Source organism: Scomber japonicus, chromosome 21 (genome assembly GCF_027409825.1).
Source record: "Scomber japonicus isolate fScoJap1 chromosome 21, fScoJap1.pri, whole genome shotgun sequence".
Lineage (NCBI taxonomy): Eukaryota > Metazoa > Chordata > Actinopteri > Scombriformes > Scombridae > Scomber > Scomber japonicus.
This window is the reverse complement of record NC_070598.1, coordinates 9,432,319-9,438,093: the sequence shown is the minus strand read 5'-3', so window position 1 is coordinate 9,438,093 and position 5,775 is coordinate 9,432,319.

The window sequence follows — 5,775 nt, the reverse complement described above, 5'->3', positions numbered from 1 at the left end:
TAATTGCCCGTGCTTGTTGCTTGTGTGATTAATTATTCAAAGAAACCTAGAGGCTGAATAACATTATAACATGATTTCTATATGAGAAACATGATATTACACATTATCTCTCAATCCTTTCTGAGCATAAGCAGAGTCAGAATCATTTATATTGTGAAGGTATATTTTTTATTTGGCTTGTTGTCATTCATACTGCCCAATTACAAGAAAAAAGCGCCTCCAAACAAAAGCAGCTTGTTATCTGGACAATGTTTTGGAAACCTGTCATCCTGCCAGGTGGTGACTGGAACAGATCTGACTCTAGTCCCCGTAAGTTCAGCAAAGCATGATGGACCTGTCTGTGCTCTTTGCTGTAATTTACCTCCTCTAAGAGTAAACTCTTCAGAGTTTGAATACATGCTAGATGTGATTGCTTTACTGTGATTCACCCTTAAAGATAAAATACCCCCCTGCTGCCCCCGAGTGAAAGACTTTTCCCTCTGAGCCTCTGATGGATGGCTGGCATTATTTTTATCACTGTAACACAATCAGCTCATATGGCCTCTGTCTGTGTGGTGTGTGAGCTCTGTTAACATAACTAAAATACAACCATGTAATATTTCATATTGTAGATGTGCAATCTATCAGTGAAATTGAAGGTTAAAGATCACTTACTGTATTAAATATTCATGACTTATTGAAGATCTACCGCACACAAACATCAACCATGTCTCATATAAGCAGAAGAGTGCAGTTTTTACAATTATACCTCAAAATATCTGTCACACTAATTCTAATATCAGACTATTGATAATGAAAATAAACTTTTCTTAGATATTATCTTATTGTTTCTGAAAGTGAAAAGCTGTTTTGTTCTTTTTGATAAGCCACTCAAGATGCATGAAAATACATGTGGGTCATAACACTCAAAATTAGGCTAATTTAAGATTCTTTCCCCTGCCTTTAAAGCTTAGAAGGTATAACTAGAGGGCTCTAACAAATAAATTATGAAATGCCTGCAGTTTTTTGATAGAGATAAAGCAGATACAATATTAAATCCTTTCCAAATTAGTGGCGGATGTATAATTCAGTAGGTGGTGAACATCAGCTGGGCTGAAAGTAGGCACTAATGAGATGTGGGCAAACTGCATCTGAGGTAACTGCCCTCCTCTGTCTCTCTTTGTCCCTCTTTCTATCTTGCTCTCTCTTTAATGTCTGCCTCTCTCTCGGGTTTTTGGCTGAATCAACCACCCCACAACACCCATAAACACAAATTTGCTGTAGGCCTTGTGCGCAGAACAGAATGGGATGCTGAACACATGGCATAGCACAACAAAGACAGACAGTTTCATCAGAAACACAGCCAAGCTTAGAGCAGCAGACATTTCTTTATGAATCCTTGTGTTCTTTGCCTTTTCCCAAGTTGCTCCAATATTACCAGATTAACCATCTGAAAATGACACTTAGAATAATTGTGCAAACATTGTATTTTTGGTTCAGCACATTTAACTACATACTTTTCTGTAAGGTTTTTTTCTTTCTACACCACTGATGGAACTGTGGTTGAATGGTTTCTGTGTCCTGATGGATTTCAGGGTGGTGTAAGGGGCTCCCTTACATATGCAGTGAACTGCAGCTCTAACATTCTGCACTGCTTTAGATTTGTTCTTTGTAAATGTACTGGTTTGCTGAATTTCCATAACTACCCACACTGTGTTGAATTAATCAAAAACAATCTGAGATTTATCATCTACCCCAACCACAGCTGCAACCTTTTTCCAAGTAACACTTTAAAAAGCTTATTAAGTATTTGAAAATGGAGAAGATGCAAGTTCAACACATAAGGTTCTGATTTCTAAGGGTTCGGTAGAGATGTTTACTACATGCTGCAAGCGCTTCGGTTGAATGGTCCATGTGTCCTGATGGATTTCCGGTGCAAGAGACTACATTACATATGCTGTGAACTGCTGCTGTAAAGTTTCAAACTGGTTTATTTTTGGCCTTTGAAGTTTACATTGGTTTGCTGTTTTACAATACATTGACAAAGGAGTGTGCACACCCAACACTTCATGTGTGAACTGATTCTAAAAGTATGGGCATTAATCAGCTGATATAGCAGCCTTGGTGGTTCTGGGAAGGCGTCCTCTCATATTTTGGAACCAGGCTGCAGAGATTTGTTCTCATTCAGCAAGAGCATTAGCCAATGATGTTGGGTAATAAGGCTTAACTCACAGTTGGCGTTCCAGTTCATCCCAAAGGTGTTGGACAAGTTTGAGTCAGGGCTCTGTGCCAACCAGTCAAGTTTTTCCACACCAAACCGGGAAAACAATTTCTTCATAAAACTGTGCACAGGGGATTGTCATGTTGAAACCCTCCCTCAACTGTTGCCTAAAAGTTGGAAGGACACTATTAGCTAAAATATTATATATATGCAATTCAATTTTATATTTGCCAAAAGTGGCAACACTGCCTGCTAGATCTTCACATTTTATTTGAATGTCATGGCTGAGGCATTTCAGAGTGTGTTTTGTATATAAGTGATTAATTGTTACAGTAACTCTGTAACAACAAAAATCCCTCCATAAAAATGTGAATGATTTCATGGAGGATATATCCATTTTTATACAATCAATAATCTATACATATCTGTTATTTCAGCTTATAGATATTAAGTGTCTTGATGCTCGTTGACTGCAACATTTTCATTATCAGGTATTTTGAAAAGCGGATGCTGAAAGGCTTTCTCTACATAATGGTGATTCACTTCAATTCAAATGTATCAAAATAGGCTTCATATTGTTATGTTAGTAGTATACAAAGGCTATTGGGTGATAGTGTGTGTATTGCATATGGGGCTTTCATTTCTTAACCCAAGAGCTATTCACTGCCTACACTTCTGCTGAGGGTCAACATTGACATCATGCTGTGGCTTTACACTATATCAATTACATTTTACAGCTAAACTGTGGCAGTGACAAACACAAGCTATATGGTTTATATTAACCTTTTCCAGGAAATTGTGTTATTACTGAATCTGTTGTACCACAGACTTTGCAGTCTATTACAATTTGAGTACTATTTTCTCATTTCGTATTTTTCATTGTTCTCACCAAGCAATGCTGAGATATGCAAAGTCAAATGTGATAACAAACACAAAAATATGTTCATTCATGACTTTCTGTATAACAGATACAAAAGTGTTTTAGCAAAATGAGACATATTGCATTGTGGGATTGTTAAGAGAAAGTAGTAGTAGATACTTTTTTATGTTGTTCTGTTGTGAAACATTTGAGGACACAATATAGTGGATACATTTACACAGTGAGTAGTGATGGTGACAGTTAATACAGTGCATATAATAAACCGGGAGTGATTTTAGACATCAACATCTGTATTTGTACAACTGTAAAAAGTACAGTAAGTGAAAGTTGAAGCAGGAAAGTGGTCCATAAACCATGATGAATGTTTGAGTAATAATTTTGCTGTTGTTTTAACAATATTACCACATTTCCAGATCTTAGCCATTAACTGGATGAGTAAGGATTGCCAAAAGTATGCAAATAACACCCCATTTTTCATTAACCAGAATGAACCTTTAATTAAGAGTACATCTAAGGAAAATGACTTGAAAATTGTGCAAGGTCTTGTGTAAAATGTAATTATCTGCTCTGGGGTGAATGTGTTCATTTTGCTTCATTAGTTTTTAGCAAATATACAGTGAGCGCAGTGTATTGAGCCACAGTACCATTTGTCCATTGACCGGAGGTGAAAACAAGTAATTTATTTCCACATTAGTGACTACTGCAAAATTGAGCTTTATCTTAAATGCACAACAACATATTTTAAGCCTGACGTCATCATTTACGTCATACTACACTTTGGAAATGTGTGGATTGTCTGCCAGTTTACATAAAAGTTGTAAAGAACTGGGACGCTTTGAAAAGCTGTTATCAACTTCTCATCCACTTTGCACTTCTCAGGCAGAGTTGTGTTCACAGAGCAAAATCACCTCAGCATGGAGAGAGAAAACATCGAAATTTCGCCGGTTGTTGACGTCCGCTGAGTGAGAAAAGTTCAGCTGCGGCCAACACTTCTCGGCCAACAAGCTTGTTGACTGTCCGCATGTCAGCCAGGGGTCCCCTGTCTCTCAGCTCTATCCAACATGTTGACTTGTTGTTCACAGCGCACTCAGTGCTCACGGTGGCAGCGACTATGCGAAAGGACCACTTCAGTACTTGGAATTGTTAAAATTTTAATTAAAAACACTATCAACATCAATTACATCATCGGTCAATCAATGACAGGATGTGACACTAGGAGGTGATATTTTAGATTCACATTATATTTCCGCACATTACAACTATAATAATTTCATAGAAACATAAAATCTATAATAATAGCTCCTGAAAAAAGAAACCTGTAGGGAATACACACCAATAGAGGCTGCCCATGCACTGCAGGGAAACATATTAACAATAACTTTAGCAACTGTTGCAGAAATTATCACCTTAGGGAACCATATGGGTCCACATGGGAGAGGCAGCTGTGGAGCTTAACTAAGTACATTTACTCAAGTACTGTACTTAGATTAATATTTAAGGACCTCTACTTCCCTCAAGTATTTCCATATTCAGCAACTTCAGGATCCTCCAGTTTGATGCAACTATCCACATTTTACTTCACTTTGTGTATCTGGCACCTCCTGCTGTTGCTGCTTACATAGATTACAAGTACTGTATGTGCATTGAAAATGAAAATGTAGCAGAAGTTTTAGTGACCCTAGAATGGAGTCAGTATATCTGCATGTTAGTAACATAACATTAATTAAGTATGCTCCCAAACCATGAAAACACAGCATTTCATAATGTGTACTATTTGTGGCTTCTCTCTGAGGACACATGCCTACCAGAGCAATGTTCTTATGATTAATTCCCAGTTTTATTCACAAGAAGAGGATTTGAGTTCCCACCTCTGTCCAAATGTGAAGAACACAGTAAAAACGAAAAATTACAACATATATAACTGAATTCACTACTGTCAGTTAAAACAGACTGCTGTGTTTGCAAATTGCACATTTTAAACATTAGTCTCAATTCTCTTCTGACACACTGTAACAGATACAGTAGTGAAATACTGATAACTGATAACAAAACTGCACATTCAAATCCAAGCATAGCATTTGCAGCCCAACAACCTTCAGATATGTACTGCGCGTATATGCAGTGTTCTGTAAGATGTCCTCTTACAGCCAACTGGCACATGGCCACTTTTGACAGCATTTAACAGCTTGAACTGCAAGAAGGAAAAGAACATGAAACCATGCAGCATTGAGTCCTCTTAATAGATGCCTATTCAGTAAGAGATGGACTTCTTATTACAGTTATTAATGCATCAGATGAGGTATTATGTTATTAAACATACTTTATAGTTTTTGATATTATACTACATTTGGGATGTAATGATTCCTGTACACAAATTGAAGTTACAAGCAGCTGCATCTCAAATGATGAAAATCCTGCGATCACTCTTCAGCATCACTAAATGCAGATACTTCCCTTCTGTCAATCTTAAAAAAATTAAGAAAACTGTGCTTCTGTAAATAGTGTCAATATTGAATCTGCACTTCAGCTACTCAATACAACAGGAACATACAGACAAAAACAACAGTAACCCTAACCCTAAGCCTTTTGATTCTAAAAAAGTTCTCTGTGATTTTTCACATTTTACAGTTGAAGTTGCAAATAGTTTTGGTCCTCAGTCTGCACTCAAAAAATAAGAAATACAAACAGATTTTGC